This window comes from Tamandua tetradactyla, chromosome 1, assembly GCF_023851605.1.
Source record: "Tamandua tetradactyla isolate mTamTet1 chromosome 1, mTamTet1.pri, whole genome shotgun sequence".
NCBI classification, from domain to species: Eukaryota; Metazoa; Chordata; class Mammalia; order Pilosa; family Myrmecophagidae; genus Tamandua; species Tamandua tetradactyla.
Window position 1 is genome coordinate 167,888,767 of NC_135327.1, and position 19,423 is coordinate 167,908,189.

The 19,423-nt window shown below is 35.4% G+C and overlaps 1 protein-coding gene and 1 pseudogene across 1 annotated transcript in view; one reads left to right on the plus strand and one right to left on the minus strand.

Annotated features, from left to right (window-relative positions):
• Positions 1-19,423, minus strand: part of GRM8 (glutamate metabotropic receptor 8) — an 829,821-nt gene that overhangs the window by 81,452 nt on the left and 728,946 nt on the right. The window lies entirely within an intron of this gene.
• On the plus strand, positions 7,690-8,153 carry LOC143679444 (large ribosomal subunit protein uL24 pseudogene; annotated as a pseudogene).

Genomic DNA, 19,423 nt, shown 5'->3' on the forward strand with positions numbered 1-19,423 from the left:
GTTTTGTTACTACTTATAACTTAGTCTACCTTCACTAAAATTTCCCTTTATACTTCTCATTTAATTTTACTCATGGGGTTTAGTGTGACAACATACAAGTAAGCCATTAACAAAAAAAAAGCCAAATCTTTCCACATACATATCACTTTGGAAATGCAGATATAACTACTGAATTTCTCTTTTCAAGGAATCATATTATAGTTTCTTATAGTTGTCAGATGATACATAACAAATTATTGAACAAGCTATGCATATTATATTTTAGCTAGAAACAATCTTTTGAAATTTAAAATCTAAAGGACTCTTAAATTCACTATTTTCTATTTCCACATTAATTCAGGTTTTCATTTTGTAGTATAAACCTAATTATTTTTATTTCATGAAAAGTCAATACTTCCATGGATTTATTTTTTCCTATTCACAATGTTTGTAGTGATATGTATAAAGAGCATCAGTGTACTGATGATTTTAGCTAATGACTGTTTTAATTTTTTATGTCTCAATAGACATATAAAACATGACATTTTTCACAAATCAGTTCACCAGTTTATTTTACAATCATTTTACTAAAATAGCACATGTATATATAAAATAAGCTAATCTATGGCTTCAATCGATTTTGACTGAAATGACTTTATTTTTTCCAACAAAATATTTACTATCATTCACACAGAAGACATGATTCTGCCCCTGCAATTTTATAAAAGTGCACTGGAAAAGAGTGTTTTGCTCTCTAATTTCCAAATAACCAACTTTTTGTTGTTAACTATAGCACAAAATATCAAATTCACAAGCTAGCAAGAAATAATAACTGGTATTGGAGTCAAATTATAGAGGGCTTTCACACCAAGAAGGAAAAATGAAGGTCTTCAATTGGAGTTATTTTTCAGTTTCAAGTTTCCAAACTGGAATAATGAACAGGAGAAGCAGTTCTTGTCACCAATTAGGTTGCAGATTGATAGATACAAGCAGAAGCTTACTGGGACTGAAATTGATTTTTTGTATAAGCAGACTTATAGACCTATAAAAACCACAACCATTTTGCATCCCTTCTCTTGTCACCTAAATTTCCTCTAGTGTCTTAACTGTGTAGGCTTAACTAATTAATCTAACCATTAATTAACATGTATGCTGAGTAGAGTGGCCCCGATTCAATACCTTCAGTATCTTCTTGATAGATAAACAGACTACATATCTTTCCATGGGATTTCTTATAGTGTGCACAGATTGGTCGGCATTCCCAATCACCCCACCCTCACCCCAATCTAGAGACAGTGTCTCTTCAGTGAAAGCCAGTGCAAAACAATTACTATAGTACTACTTCCAGTGGTGGCTTCAAAACTCTTCAGAGTCTTGGATAAGAACCAGTGTTCTACAAAATAAACAGAGCAGGAAAGAAGCAACTTCCCACTCTGCAGTTATCTGCGCATTGTTCAAGGTACATAAAATCAAATAAAGAAAAATTAGGCAAAAGCCTTAGTCTCAGTCTGCCTGGTCTGTGTGTCCTTCCCCTGCCTCCTGTCTTTATACTTCTTTCAATCATGTTCCTTGCAAAACATCACCTTGACAATGTGGATTTCAGATCTACTGCCAATTTTGACTGGAAACTCTCAGCAAGTCCTTTTCCAACTCTGAAAATCAAGCTTATCCTTTAAAGCTGTGCTAAATAATTTGGTCAAGAAACATTTCTTGAACATCTTTCTGCATTGCTTCTGCTAGGTAACAGGATATATAAATAGAAGGCAATTCCTCCCTTCAAGGAAATCACAATCTAGTAGAGAAAACATGAAGAATACCGACATGTAAAATATAATGCACTAAGATACACGAATGAGGTGTTCAAATGACATAACAGAAACACAATGAGAGGGAGCTAATCCAAAACAAAAAGTTCTCAATGAAGTCTTCCAATCACATACAGTCAAATAAGTGCTCCTGCCTCTCCCACTTTCCCCGTATAATTTTCCTTGTCACAGTGTGCATAATGATGAAGAAATGAACTCTGAATCTAGATGGCACATCTTCCAATCCCAGCTCAGCCATTTGACTAGTGTTATGACTTCACACATGTCACTATCCTTCTTTGTACATCAATGTTTTCATCTCATCTATAAATTGGAATAATAATCGTACGTATTTTATGGTGGTGTTGTGAGAATTAGTAGTATTAACACACTTAGAACACTTTTAGTTCAGTGCCTGGCATTTAGGAAATACACAAAAAATATTGACTACAGAGACGCCATATACCTCTATTGTCATTAGTTATGATTGCTGTTAGTATAACTATCACCTTTAATCCATTGCAATTTTCTTTGGGGAACTTCTCTATATGGGCAAAATGCAAACAGCAGGGAATCAATAACTGCTTCTTGATCCTCATATTTTCTGTCAGAACTCCTGAATTCTTTTATGTTCTGAAATCTAATTTGTTTGCATTTTCTCTACACTCTTGGTTATATTAAGGGACTGATTTCCCTTTGGCCATCGTCAAGAATTATGGCCAGTGTCTAAAGAGGGCATCTGCTCCTACTGATAGCCCCTTCTGCCTGGGTATGCCACCTCTCCTCAAGAAACATTGACCTACATAATAACCACTTTCTTGCTCAACCCTACTTTCCTATAAGATGCAACCCCAGGCTTGCCATGGTTTGTATTTACTTAGCAACCATTAACAGGATTATTCTTTCTGAGATGTGGCTTATGGTATAAGAAAGATAGATCCTTAGGAAAAAGATGTCTGATTCAATATTCCAGTATCCTTTGAGGTAGGTAATTATCACCTCCAATACCCAGATTTTTTAAAAGTGAAGCTGAATTAATTTGTCACTTGCAGAAATTTCAGAACTAGGAGATGGTTAATAATCTGAGCAAGCTATGCTTTTACTATACTATACCATAGCTTGCTCATACTTTTAACCACTATGCTGTACTGCTTCACCACGGTACCTAGAAATCTAAGGAGAAAATATTAGGGGAAAAGAGTGGAAAAGTACTAAAAGTGATATGATCCTAGTATTTATTAAGAGATCTACCAAATCTAATTTCCTAACAGAAAATGACTTATGCTACTACAAACAAATATTCTTGTCAAATATTTCAAGTGAGGTTTATTGAACACTCAAAACTCAAAAATTGGGACAATATTTGAAGGGCTTTTGGAAGGAAATAAGCATGTTTAATATAAAACACAATTCAATAGGACTATCTATGGCTGTCTTCAAATATGTAAAGGATTGACATTGTCATATAGTGGAGGGTTAACTTTGTGTTTTTATGGTACCATTGGTATAAGTTAAAGAGAGACAAAGTTTAGCTCAACCTAAGAAAAGACTTAGAGTCATCGCTGGAAGATAGGTGATAAGTTAGCTCAGAAGAAAAGGAGTTTCTGAACACTGGAGATGTTCAGCCATCATCTGGATATATACTGGGCAACATCAATTTTTCATGTGTCATTAGATGCGGTGACCTCTAAGATATATCTCAATAATGACAGAGTGATTTATGCATATCCCTTCACTGTCCCCTTGTAATACCGATGCATATTAGTAAAGCATTTTGGCAAAGTTAGTAACCAGTTGTTTTGGTTTGCTAAAGGTGCCAGAATGCAATATAACAGAAATGGGTTGGCTTTTTCAATGTGGATTTATTAGGTTACAAATTTACAGTTCTAAGGCCTTAAAAATGTCTGAATTAAGGCATCAAGAAAGAGAAGCCTTCACTGAAGAAAGGCTGCTGGCATCCTGGATTCCTCTGTCACTGGGGAAGGCAACGTTTGCTGGTCCTTTTCTCCTGGATACTGGTTTCAGAATTGCTCTCTCAAATCCTGTGGGCCCTTCTTGCTTCTCTTGGAGTATTTTCTTTCTCTCAGCTTTCTCCAAAATGTCTCTGCCTTTTATCCTCTCATAAAGAACTCCAGCAACCAGATTAAGACTGACCTTGAATGGGCTGGGCCATGTCTCCATGGAAACAACATAGACAAAAATTCCCACCCACAATAGGTCTGCCTCAGAAGGACAGATTATAAGAATACAGGCTTTTCTGGGGTACATAACAGATTCAAACCAGCACAGCAGTCCCTAGTAATAACTAGCTTGAGGGTTTGTGTTAGTGTCTACATGAAGATTTAACTTTGACCTTGAACCCATTCCCAGCATGTCCTCTAAACCTAAGCCTCTTACATAGCCACAGTCAAAGAGTAGTGGTGAAGGTGAAAAGCCATATAGAACTCTCTCAACATTCATCCACTTCTATATAACTTCCTTTTTTTTTCCTACGACCATGCCTATAAAAAATATTTCTTGCTTAAGATCTGGAGAGTAATCAGTAAAGTTCTTAGCAGCTATCTCATGGCCTCCACATACTTGGGAAACTCAGATCAACAAGGACAAGTTCAACAAAAAGCTCTGTTTCACAGGGTGATGCCGTCCATTCAAGTCTGCCAAGATGTGATCTCTCAACATTTCCTGGTTTATACCTATGTTAAATTCCAACAGCTGCTGAGGCTGAGAATCTATAGATAAGGGAAAGCCAATTTGAATTATGCAGTCTCAGCAAGGCATCTCCTTCAAAATTCTGAAAGTGGGAACACATTGGAAAAACATATAGACAACCAGGCACTTTCATAATGCCTCTTCTGCTGTGGGAACCAACTCACCCTGATAGGTTGGTCTATGGGTTATGCATTTGTTTCCATTGGGTTCCATAAGGCCACTGAAAAAACCTTTGAGAAAATGAACAACATATGCCTTGAAGACCATTTACTAATAAGGATCAAACCACAGAGAATGGTAAATTGAAGTTAGGGCCAAGGCCAAGCAATGCAATCAATGTGAACATTTAAAACTGTGGGAAAAAATGGAATATGAATGCCAGAAAGATTTCTTCAGCAAATTTGATAAAACACCAGATACTAACAAGATAGGGGATCTCAATGGGAAATCCAAAGGATTTAGCTGTATGCTATAAAATGCATAACACATGAAGATATGTTATTATGTTATTATGAGACTATCATAACACATAAGAATATCATTATATAAGAAATGCCAAAAAAGGCCAAGGAAGAAATAAACTAAAAGGAAATCAGTGACAAAATCATATCTGGGACTGCATATTTAAGAAAATTGAGCACACAGAGGTAAGACTGAGTTAATACAGAAATTTGAGACCTTGAAATAGAAAAGAACTAGCCAGTTTAAGGAGCTAACTCCCTAGATTAAGGACCTTGATGACTCTAATGACAATGAAAAATTAAGAAGGGAATTTTCCCCACTTGCATTAGTAAGCAGAACTGGTTACCGATTCATTTGCTTCTCCTCCCCTAAAGGATAGAAGGATAAAATAGGCCATTATATGGTAACCAAGCCACTGTGCCCTCCCAGAAGAAGGAAGAGAATAAGAGTGACCTCACCACTCGTATATATACAGCCATGACTAGAATGAGAGAATTCCCTGCCAACTCCATTCTCATCAACCCCAACTTGTGGATGGTGGCTACTTTGTATAGGTGGTCATACACGCTCCAAAAAGCGCCAGATTAGGTCTATTAGTAGACCTAATATCTACTGAGAGCAAAATAGGAGAACAAAGGGCTTCAAAGAATTGGCACAGTACCTGTGGAGACATAGGGCCTGGACTCCCAACTCCATACAGAGAATAGGTTGCTGCACATCACTGCCTATGTGACTGGGATAGAAGTTAAATACCAACTGACCTAATAGGAAAGATTCTTTTCCTATAGAAAAAAGATTCTATTCCTATAGAAAAGATTCTATAGGGAGGAAAGAATGTACAGATGCTATTGCAAACCACTTATCTTGTAAAGCATTAAAATTCCTATTTCGTGATGTATATGTTGATAACAAATCTCCAGACACCTGTGTCATGAGACCCTACTGAAAATCTGTTTTCATACCCTATGGAATGTCCTTGTCCTAAACCCTTATAAGCTACTCCTTGCACTCCCACCTTTGTGAGCCGCTACTTCCGTTTTTTGGACTGCCACTACCCGAGACTCTCTCCTGTTCATAAGTCCTAATAAAACTGATGTTTAACTCTGTGCCCGGTGTGTTCTTTGGTCTTGTGGCTGCCCATATCCAAGCTCTCCAAGGGGTGCATTGGGATATTACTGTATGCTAATCCAGACCACATTCACTATCTGGCCTTGATATATGACACTCCAGTCTCTTGGGGCCTCCCAATTATTTCTCATGTTGATCAACACCAGTACTATACTAAACTTAGCCAACCAGCAATTGCTCCAGCTTATAAGGTTATGGCTCTATCTGATGTCCATGGCCTATTATACAGCCTCTGCAAACAATATACTCTACAGCTGATACACAGATATAAGTAGGTCCCAATAGTTTCTATGTAACTTCTGTACTCCAAAGGAGCAAAATAATGAAAAATCATTTATTTTGTTCATCCAAACCACTGGATCCAAACCAAAGTTGAGTAGGAAATCTAGTTATGGTGCTGAAATGGGTAACTGTGAGCTGGTAGACCTGCAGGAATCTCCTTGACTCCAAGGAGCTTTATTGCAAGAAGGAAACCATCCAGAGGTAGGTGTTGTTGCAGTTGCCACCTTTCAAGCTAGAAAAAATCCAGACAACGAATTAAAAAAACAAAAACAAAACAAAACAAAAAGGCTAAAGTATAACTCCTTATCTATTAGTTCAAGGTTTGAGATGTCCGCATTATTCTTATGGACCACAATATCAAGAGCTACAAATGCAAATAGAGTTATGATGTCAGTTTCTTTTAAAATGTCAGTTTTACAAAGCCAGGAAATTTCATATAATTACCATTTTCTGAATTATTGTGTTTCATATTATGAAATCCTCTTCTTTTTCCTTCTTTGTAGCCTTTTAAAAATTTGTATAATTTGAGGCACTCAAATCTGTTAGTCTATAAGAAATTAAAGCCCAGTTTAAAAAAGGAATCAAAGAACTATTTTAGAATTTCCACACTTTAGAACCCCACATTTACCCCAACAGTACACACTTTAGAACCCCACATTTATCCCAACAGGATCATACCATTTAGAAATGAATGGGAAAAAATTCCCATTACGAAGGGTAATTTGCTATATTATGAACCTCAGTTCCAGTCTATGTAGGGGTAGGAAAAGGATACACTGTAGGGGAGTTTCAGCAGCACAGCAAGTCACTCAGGTTGGCCAAACTGAATAACATTAATTCTTCTCATTCGCTCTATCTGCTCAATGGATGTTTCAGCATTTCTTAATCCATGACTATTTAGGGAAGTTCAGTGGGGCAACCACACACCTGAACTCTACAGCCGGAAGCAATTTGTTCACATCATCATTACTCAATCCGCATTAGCACCGTCAGCAGAATGTCTGCTCAGTCTTCACTGCAGCTTCTTCTACTGATGATTATTATCATGCTAAGAGTCTGCTTTTGCCCCTTTTATTCCTAGAAATATAGATCTGAACTCAGGTGAAAACTAGTTTTTCAGATTATGAAACAAAGGTACAGAGTAGAAGTGCTGTGAGAGTGGGCAGTAAGAGAAGGAAGACAGGGACCTCTTGGTTTACATTAATTCTCAAGATAAATAGATCAAATACTTATCCAAAGTTATCACAATCAAAAATACATATTATAAAACACATGAAGGGATCTTTTCTCTTTTGTGGCCATCACTGAAGAGGCAGTGGTCAAAATGAAGTTCAATCCTTTTGTGACTTCTAATGGGAACAGGAACCATAAAAGGCATTTCAACGCACATCTCCGCATTTGCAGGAAGATTCTGTCTTCCCCTCTTTCCAAGGAGCTGAGATAGAAATACAATGTTCGACCCATGTGTATCCAAGAAGATGATGAAGTTCAGGTTGTGTGGGGACACTACAAAGGTCAGCAAATTGGCAAAGTAGTCCAGGTTTGCAGGAAGAAATGCATCATCTACACTGAACGGGTGCAGCGGGCGAAGACTAATGGCACCACTGTCCATGTGGGCATTCACCCAGCAAGGTGGTTATCACCAGGCTAAAACTAGACAAAGACCACAAAAAGATCCTGGAACGTAAAGCCAAATCTCACCAAGTAAGAAGGGAAAGAGGCAAATATAAGGGAGAAACTAATGAGAAGATGCAGAAATTAAAGAATCTAATGAACAGTTTCCATTAAAAACTGCTAAAATGGAAAAAAAATGTAAAAGGAAAAACATATAAGGGGTCTCTTCATAAATTCAAACAGCACACACACAGCTTTTTTCAGAGTTCTTTTTGGATCATTCCAGAATTCAGTTTCAGCCTTCAGGTTTAAGAAAGAAATAATGAATGTGGGGAGAACACAGTCTTGCCTTCCTTCATCGGTTCATTCCTTCAACAGAAATTTTCTATATACTTACTGTTTGGAGTACAGGGCACTTGGCTAGATTCAAGAAGCACAGAGATGAAGAAAACAGTATCCCAGCCCCAAAAGAAGTTTATTTTCTACTGACTTATACAGTACCAGCAAATGCAGCAGATGCTGGAGTTGTGGTTCATGTTTTTGTTTCTCTTATTGACCTCGAATTGGAATACCAACTGGTGAACTGATTTTACCCTCTATGGGGAAAGGTTCATTTCAGTTTCTGTTGGGTTTTATAGCAGTCAGTTCATAAACATGTATGAATTCTTAAAACAAAAGAGTATAATATTGTTTAAACCATTCAGACTTTGGAGACTTTAGGCTACAAAGCCAAACCTGGGTCTAAATCCCATTTTTTCAACTCACTACCTCTGCAATACCCAGATTTACTAAGTAAAGTGGGGGGATATTTGCGATACAGCCTTTGTAGAACCATGGTCAATTAAAGTATATAGAGCACTGAGTCCTGAGCTCAGCATAGCAGGAAACTAATAAATATTAGCAATTTTTTCTTCTTCTCCCTCTTTATGATTCTAGTCAATAACTTGAGCTGTATGAATTTGGAATTGAATGTGACTAGATATGTAGGAAGATGACATCTGGGAGCACAATATTTCAAAGGAACTTTGATTACATCTTAAAAATTTAATAGACCTGAAAAAAGATCAATTCTCACAAAATTGATGAAAAATGTATTTGGAGATATAAATGAGAATATGTACTTAGATGTTGAACTTCCAACTTTATTAATAACTAAAAATTCAAATCAAACTTAATGTTAACAGCAGGAAAATGTTTGCATAGACTTGGTATATTGCCATCACCCACTACATGATATATTACATAATATTGTAAAAAAGAATTTGAAAACAACTTTTGGAAGAAAACATCCTCCCGAAATACAGCAGTTGCTTTAGATGGATGAAATTATAGGTGTCTTTGTTTTTCCATTTCTGTTTTGAAAATTTTCGTAACGTGGGTGTTTTGTGTTTCAAAAGAATACCACACTAACACATGTATAAAATATGGGAGGTCATTCTCTTTACATTTAAGTGTTCTTTAAATGTTATGCAAATTTGTCAAATAAAGAGATTTTCTGAATTTAGTATTTCTTAACAACTCAAAAAATATGCTGATGGAGGATAAGTCGATCTTGGATATAATAGAATATGAAATATTTGAACATGAAAATGATAGAATGGAAAGATAAAGCTGCTTCATTCACCATGCACATATGATTGAATGTGCATTACGATGTCTAATTTACAGTATATCAACTTAACATACAATGTTTCAAAGAAGATATTCATATGCTTTCGAAAGCTATTTTAATGTTAAACATATTTGCACAAACATGTATATTATTATAAGATAATTTGTTTTTAACAAATGGTGTGCCATTTCTGAGAAAGTTAGAAAATCACACAAGGGAACAACTAATGTGAAAATGTACAAGTGGAACCAACTAATGCAAGAATGTAAAAATTAACTTAAACTTATGGATGGAACAAACACAAGTTTATTATCTTGCAGTGATGGAGAGGACAAAACTCTGAAATGGGTCTCACGAGGCTAAAAGCAAAGTGTCATCGGGTCTGCATTCCTTTTGTGGGCTCTAGGGGAGAATTCATTCATGCTTTTGTCCAGTTTTTAAAAGCTATCCACATTCCTTGGCTCATGGCCTCCTCCATCTTCAAACCCAGCAACAGCTAATTGAGCGTTTCTGGTGTTGAATGACTCTGAGACTGGCTTTTCCACCTCACTCTTCCACATTTAAGGACACTTGTGATTACACTGGGACCTGGATAATCCAAAATAGATTCCCTATTTTAAGGTAAATTGATTTGTATAACTAATTCCATCTGATACCTTAATTCCTATTTGTCATATGAGGTAAGGTAAACTATTCATAGGTTATGGGGATTATGGTGTGGATATCTTTTGGGGGCCATTATTCCCCTTTTCACACTGACTACCCAACCAAATTGTTGACAATCTATTCAAGGAACATTTGTCTATTTTGATACATCTTTCTTCTAATTTATAGTTATATCTGTACTACTGTTTAAGGTTCATTGGGACTTAAATTTATGCATTAGGTTTTATATGTTTAGCAAATAAATTGAGGACTTAAAACTTTTGCTTGCTATTTATATGAGTCACAGCTATCTGGTCCCATCAACCTATTATAGAGTAGCCAGATATAATACAGGATACCCAATTAAATTTTAATCTCAAGAAAACAACAAATACTTTTTTAGTATGTTAAAAATACTATATAGGATAAACTTTAAATATATAATTATCCACTGTTTATATGAAATTCAAATATACCTCCAGTACTATTATTTAATAAATCTGGCAACCCCAACCATCAGTTTTTAATTCATTCTATGGTTAAATAAACTTGGAAGATGATGACTTAATATACACTGAATTGAAATGTAAAATGGAATCTTTACATTTTGCTTCTCAGTTCTCCATACAAAAATAGACCATCATAACTTTATAAATAGTAGTAAATATCCTCCTGTACATATTAATGATTTGTAATTTGATTTACTATTTGAATGCATTGAGATTTTAGGTGACTATGATAAAATTATATTTTAGAACATAGTTATCTAGCTCCTCTTTTGATGTTATGGCATATGCAGCATTACATTTCAATAATGGGAGAGATGACTTGGTACGGAACAGCTATTCCAAATCTAAGGGAAAGTACTGAAAATGTGGGAGGAGATATGAAAAATGGAATTTAAGTCACTGAAAGAATGCTGAATTGAATCCCTTTGTAAGTTTCTCTTCCCTAAAATGTACCCTAATGGGGGAATTCCAAATGTTGCTCTTCTAGAGAACTTAAAAGAAAATTTGTGGGATCATCTCGTAAGACCTCCTATGAGAAATTGAGACCCAAATACAAATACAACTTATGATGCTATAATAGTTTTAAATAGAAGCTGAAGTTTGCTCAGGATTTCAAATGATTGAAAAGAAATATTTGGTTAACAAGGATTAGAAGGAAGTATGCTGCTGCTGCATGTGCGACTAAACTAAGCAAGCATCTATCCCTGGAATGCCAGCCTGCTCATCCAGTGGTGGGAAAGAGGGCCACCTGGTATTATACTAGATTAGATGGAACAGCTTTAAATCATCATAATATTCTGAGAGACACTGTGATGCAATTTGAAAAAAGAAACCATTCTTTAGGAATTGGCAATTAGAATATAAAGGATTCATACTGAAAAGTGCTGTGACTTGCAACCTTATTTTATCTAAGACAACTTCCAGAAATATCTCAGAGTGAAGTTCACCATGTAGAATTATATTTTCACATTGACATTAAGGAATTGAGACTGTTTTTCCCCAGAAAGTATATATTCCTGCCTTCTAATGAATTATTATAAACGTAGCAACTTTCTTTAGAAATCATATAGTTAAAGATGATTTCTTGACAGAATATATTATTAAACTGTGGGGAACAGAAAACAATCTTAGAAACAAACTGTATTAGTATTTTGTCCATTTGAAGTCATATTCCATTAAAATAATTTGCTTACGTTAAGTTTAAAAACGTAATAATTGATAACAAATAATTGGTTTCTACCAGATGAAAATGTGAAACATATAGTCTGTTTAGCCTAGTTTTACATTAAAAGAATATGGTGCTAGAGCTTGGGCAGATTTATATAAAAAGAATATAAACTTAAAATGTCTTGACATCCCAAATGTATCAGCACAAAACGTAGAGAAGGCAGAGGGTGAGAATGCTAATGGGATTTAGATTAGTTAGCTATGGGAAAGAACCATCATTATCATCAATGGGATTAAGAAGAAGCAGTTTTAATTCAATAAACAGACCAGGGTTATGTGATACATACTATTGCTAGCCCTCTTTTACAGATGTGAGGTAAGGCTTAGAGTGGCAACATAAGCAGCATTATATAGTAGGTTGCCAAACCAGGATTTGAAGCCAGGTAGTCAAGTTCTCAGCCATATTTGTACTCAGAACTACTACACCACACTGCCTCCGGTCAATTAGCCTGAATTTAATTTAATTGTTCAGGTTGCTATCTAAAATAGTGCTCAACCTATAACTAATTCACACTGTGGTCAATTAGAATTAACCCTAAAATATTCTGTGTTAGAACTATACCCTCTATTTTTCAAAACAAATGGAAATCCATACAATTCCCACTGAAGTCCCATGTTTGTATAACAACATGATAGTTTGAAGTATTCTGACTCTAGAAAAAAGCAACTCCTTTCAGAGGCTTCAGGTAGACAGGAAAGGATTGCTTTAGTATTCATTATACGTTATTGTTTATTTTTCCCCACAAGATTCTCAATCAAAAGAAAGAAAATGCCTTTCTCTTCTTTAGTTTCTATACTTAAATTAGGTCTTAACCTGTCATTTTCAGGAAAATGCAGGTTTTTCTTTCTTCAAGTTACAAAAAAGACTTCAGAAAATTATCTTCCCAGGGTCCACAGGGTGAGTGATATTAGAGAAAAAAAAATCAAATGAGAGAAAAATTCAAAGGTGTGCAAGGGAACTTAAATGGATCTTGAAACTAACACTCAACATTTGTCATGAGAGGGCTACTTAGTACACCTAATTTCCTTCTCTCTTCCTTAGGCATTGTGGCAGAGGGATTTATGATGCTGCATTAACTGGAAGTACAAGGAAAATGTGGTAGAAGGGGATAAGGAACTCACTAATGTGAGGTGAAATCAAAATCGATCTCTAACAAGAGATTTCTTTACACATTAACTTCTCTAGGGTCACATCAAAGTTTTCCAGCCAGAGGCTCATGTATTTCCAGCAAGGGAAACCTGATGTGAATGACAAACAAGGAGTAAATGCAAAAGCTAGGTAATGCTAAACTACCAAATCTGATGAACTGGGAGATTTATTCTGTCAGCTATCCCTTATAGGTCACTTTTTTTTTTCCAACTAGAGAGCAAAGAAATTCAGAAATTGAGTGAAGTTTGAGTATTAGATGTCTTTTTCATTTTCCTCCCTAAGATAACCCAGAAAAACTGAAAGAAACATATGAAGTGAGTAGTTGCCCCGTAGGAGTCTTTGGAAAAGTAATTCAGACTCCGGATCATACATTCGTATCATGTTATATTGATGGGAACACACTTGATTAAGGCTTATGAGATGGATGATCTTTCTCAAGTACATTTATCTTCTAAAATGCTCAGTCTATTTATTTGTTTGCATCCTTTACTGCATATGTACAATAAACGTCATGTGCATTTGCTTAAAAATTAGGTCATGCTTCTGAGTAGCTGACCATTTCTTATGTAATTGGCAATTTTCTCTAGAAAAAGCACCTCTTAGAATTACATTACTACAAGAGGGTCTTGTAGTCAAGCCCTCATTTTACAGGTGAATAGACTGAGATTTAGAAACAATAAATTGTTTCATCAAGGCCACTGAAATGTTAATAAGACCAGAACCTGGTTCTTGCCTTTCATTCAAAACTTCTACTTACTTTGGTCTTTAACTCACTTTCTGTACACATTGACTCAGTATTGGCTTCAGAATGTATACCAATTTCCGGTTCACTTAATTCAGCAAGAATCTTTAAGCTGGAAACTATTTGCAAAGCACTGGACAGGCATTGTGGCACTAGCAGGAAGTGAGAGAAGAATACAAAAGTATTGTAATGATTATCTCTTCATGAACAGTTTCTGAATGGGGATACAATCATAGAAGAATAAAATGCCCCAAGAATAACACAATACATAAATCTGGAAACATAAAATAATGGAAGTCAAGAGAGAACACATGCATTTAGAATTTGTAAAGATTTGTAAGTATGAGAAGTACTCATGGATTGGTGGGTTTGATCAGAAAATTGGTTTCACTGAAATGAAAGATTATTAGAAAGACAAAGTTTGAAAAGTTTAGGTTTGAGCTAATAGTTAACAGGTAATAATTTTAGTGTAAGAATCTCTAATAGTATATTTGACAATAACTATAACAATGTTTTGAATAACTAATTCCATAATTATCTGTTTAAAATCTGTCTCCTCTGCTAGAATTCAAGCTCCCTGAGGGCAGGCCATATCTGGCTTGTTCTAAGCTGTCAACATTCCACAGATTGGAAGCATTAAATGGGAATTGGCAGTCTGAGAAAAGAGAAGTGATCAGCTGGAAGAAGTGTTGTATAATTTTATGGTAGAAATTTGAAAATTCTCAAGAAGTGAGTTTACTATTCAGGTTTTCCATCACCACAGTAGTTGACGCCTGGACTAGAGTTTTGACTGTGGGAAGTGGAAGGTAAGAATGGATCTAGTGGCAATTTGAAACAAGCTATATGATTTGTTGACAGATTTTGTTGTTAACTCCCAAGTTCGGATCTCTGAAAAGAGATATTATTGATAGAAAAGGAGAAATTAAAATAGAGATCGAGCATAAAGGAGAAATATAAAGTAGTAGCTAAACGTATTAGATCTGTGGTCAAAGGTAAGAGTTTCAACTCTAGATTTGTGTAATACTAGGATTAGCTGGGTTTTTGGCACATCAGAGACATTTAATAAATAGTGACTACTTAAAGTGATATTAAATCTAAACTTCATAATTGGGTTTTGGATTACTTTCACATTTCAATTTGGGATTGCTTACTTTCACATTTTTATACACATGAAAGGGTAGGGATTAAGAAAGTAGTTTGGAAACTATGAGTGTAGCAGTTATAGCTGAAAACATGTGAATGATGAGTGCTTCAGGAAATGGGGCCTGGGAAAAGGCCAAAATAGGAGAAAAGCTGAACAAAAGAAAGATAAGATAAAGGAGACAAAGAAATTGATAGAAATTCAAAGCAATGTCATATCGCAGACTATGGTGGAAAGGGGAATTTATAATGGGAGAAGTTTTATTAACAATGCCAACTACATATATGTATTGTATACTACTAACTAAAATAAATTGAGTGAGGTGAAATAAGTAATTTGAAGGTCTCCTTTGGAGATGTGTATTTCATAATCCTGTGGTATTGACGGCCTGTACTCCCCGCAGTTCTTCTTGCAATCTTCTACAAATAATCTTTTCTATTCAGAATTTAATTATTTCATGCTAGTTGTTGTTCTTAACAATAGGGAGACAATATAGCCAACCATTTGCTAAATTTTAGCTTGATGGGACATTTTAGCAGGGGGAAAGTGTTTTGTTGAAGAGAGGGCAGTGCTACAATGATAAACTGTCTGCCGATATAAACACTTTATGGTTTTATGACAGGTTTACAATTTACCAATACTATTTTCAATTCAATTCAATTTCAGTAGATGAGGATTTTAGAAAAAAAAAATGGCTGGCAAGAGAAATATATTGCATTTAATCTTTTCTGAGAACACAAAATATTCTACAGAAGCTATATATGTATACACATGTGTGATGTGAGTGCTTTTACAAGCAACGCATATAGGTTATAATGGATTTGGTCCAACAGACACTGAAAGCATTGCATTTCTTGGTATTTTTCCCAAGATAGACTTGACTGCACAAATAGTTTAGTTTCTAAAATTCCTAGATAAAAACTTTCAACTGATTACAGCTTGTGAGCCAAATATCTTTTTTTATTTTCTTCAAAATGAGAATAATCTTAGTTTATCCTTTAAAAAAAAATAACTAAAATTAGTGTTGACCCTCTTTGGTTCAAAACTAGTCCCTATTATCCAGATTCCGAACATAGCCAAAATGCAGAGCTTTGCAGATTACTTTATGGACTCAATACATGACCTTCAAAAAATTATTTTAAAGAGAAGCAACAGAGGATTTAATGGATTTAATCTAATTTATATGCAGGGTACCCAAAGTCATACAAAAATGAGATGTATATAGAGAAAAAAAAGAATAAAGTTGATCAGAACGATGACAGGCAGAAAAAAAGTATCTTAAAATTTACTCAAGCTCATTAGAATATGTAATTCATTTAACATACAAATTTACATACTAAAAATGGGGATTATATATTTAAATTGGATTCATAAAATCATTGAGAAATGACTTGAATTTTATTTCTGAAGAGTTTGTCTTTCAATGTCAACTATCAAAATTCATTTGAATCTGAACTTAATTCAAACAGACCTGTTTACTCAAAATCATAATCCACCAGATATTTCATTCTTGTCCGCGTCTGTACCCTTTAATTTTTGTTTTACCTAAACAAATGTATTTTTCCTCAATTTCATTATTTTGAGCCCTATAGCTTCCTCCAGGCTGTGGCAGATGCAGGCAGGCATCAGCAATGAAAGAGAATTTCTTTGTCTCCTTTAGCCCAGGCGAGGGGGAAAGCTCCAGGCTCCTCTTTGAAGTCTGATTAGAGTCTTTGGTGGCAACCACAGAAACTGTTCCTCATTGGGCCCAGACACAGACCCACACTGCAAGCACCTCAGCACCCACTCTGTCTTCTGTTCCTAATTCAATCTGAAATGAGTCCTCTTCTTTCCACTGCCACTGCCACTGCCACATGCCAAACCCCCAATATTTCTTGCCTGAATTTCTTCAACAATCTTATTATTGCCTCTTTTTCCTTATTCTTGCTCACTACAACTTCCCCAGCTCACCACTGGCAAAAATCTCATGAAATGTAATTCTGTTGAGAAGACATCCATGTCCTTTCAAATATATTCAACTCCCTAGCAAAGGAAGTACAGTCATACCAGGCTTGGCATATATCCCTCCACAAAATGACTCCCTATTGTCTGATTAGCTTCGTATTGAGGGTAACCAAATAATCTATTGCTCATACTGGAAGATACTGTTTTTAGAGAAAGAGGGTTACTGTTAATAATTATATAGGGAAAACAGGGCAAACCGGACATATGGTCACCTCCCTCTTTTGGTAGCTATCCTAAACTCAATAGTTTTTCAGTCACAGGCTTTGCAAATTAGGATCCATCTTTCCCATTTTTTGAGCTTTTAAATCCACTATTCCTACTGCCTAGCAAAGAAAATAAAATCTAAACATTTATTAAATGAAATAAACCCTTCATCACCTGTCTTGCAGTCTCCTGATACCCCATTCTATGGAGGTAACAAGATTGGATAGTTCTGAATTTATTATTGTTAACTGTCGTTTAAGTCGTATGCATATTTCTTGAATTATCACTTTTAGATTTTATCTGTTGACTATTCACATTAAATGTTAAGTGATTTAGTGTGCTTGTACAATTTCCTTCTTTTTTGCCCCACCTCACACCACCTTCCCCTTTTTGTAAGTTACACTACTATTTCTACTTTAACAAAGTTTATAATGATATTATTCAGTTCAGTAGCTAATTTAATCTGTGTTTTGTTTATAGGTTCCATCTAAAAATATAAAGCTGATACAAAAACCAATTATTATATTATGGCTATTGACTATTATTCTCTTTTATATTGATTTATCTGAGTAGTAAGATTGAACCCAACAGAGAAAAAATAACCATTAAACCTTGCCTTGTGAAGGGTAATTAGACATTAGAATCCAATATATCCTTTGACATTTCCTTTTTAAATTTCTCAGTTTCTTCTAGGTCATATATGATTGCCACTATTTCTCACCTTCTATCAGTTAAATGTCTTTTATTTTATTAGACTATGCCATAAATAAGATATGTAGACACCAGATTTTCTGAGCCATTTACATTTTTAGCCTCACATTGATTGATAGTTTGGCTGGCTATAGAATTACAAGTTTAAAATACTTTTCCTTTGGGGGATGCAAGAGTAGTTCAGTGGTAGAATTCTCACCTGCCATGGGAGACCTGGGTTCGATTCCCAGCCCATGCACTTCCCAAAAAACAAACAAACAAAAATTCAACAAATGGTGCTTCAGTAAAGGGATACTCACATGGAAAAATAATAAAATGTGACCCCACCATACAGCATACAAAAATTTAAAAAAAAAACAACTTTTCCTTTAGAAAATCTTTGCTTGTTACTGTTTATTACCCAGGAAGGCAGATGCAGTCTGATGTATATCTGATTTTCATTGGTTGTAGGTTCCCTTTATTTCCTCTAAAACTTTTAGACTTTTCTACTGATTGCTAAAATTTTACTGTGTCCCTTTCAATCTTTTTTTTCTTTGCATGCTGTATGGTGGGAGTCTCATTTCATTCTTTTTTTTTCCATATGAGTATCTCCTTATTACAGCACCATTTGTTGAATTTTTGTTTCGTTTTTTTCCATTTTTTTCTTTGCTTGCTTGTTTTGGGAAGTACATGTGCCAGTGTTCTAGTTTACTAGCTACCAGAATGCAATATACCAGAAATGGAATGGCTTTCAAATAGGGGAATTTAATAAGTTGCTAGTTTACAGTTCTAAGGCTGAGAAAATGTCCCAATTAAAACAAGTCTATAGAAATGTCCAATCTAAGGGAATGACACCTTGGTTCAAGAAGGCCGATGAAGTTCAGGGTTTCTCTTTCACGTGAGAAGGCACATGGCAAAAAGTCAGGGTTTTGCTCTCAGCTGGAAGGGCACATGGTGAACACGGTGTCATCTGTTAGCTTTCTTTCTTGGCTTCCTGTTTCATGAAGCTCCCTGGGAGGCGTTTTCCTTCTTCATCTCCAGAGGTCGCTGGCTGGTGAACTCTCTGCTTCTTGTGGCCATGTCATTCTCTGCTCTCTCTGAATCTCCAGCTTTCTTCAAAATGTTTCCTCTTTTATAGAGGAAAACTATATCAAGACCCATATATACAGTAAATCCAGTAATTATATTCAGTAAACTAATATCCAGTAAACTATATCCAGTAAACAAATCAAGACCCACCCAAATGGATGGAGACACACCTCTACCTAATCCAGTTTAACCACCACTCTTGATTAAATCACATCTCCAGGGAGATGATCTGATTACAGTTTCAAACATACAATACTTATTAGGGATTAGAAGAAATGGCTGCCTTTACCAAATGGGATTAGAATTAAAGCATGGCTTTTCTAGGGTACATACATCCTTTCAAACTATCACAGCTGGGAATCGAAACCGCATGGCAGGCAAGAATTGCACCACTGAAATACTGTCTTTCTTAGGTTTTTAAAACTTTTCTT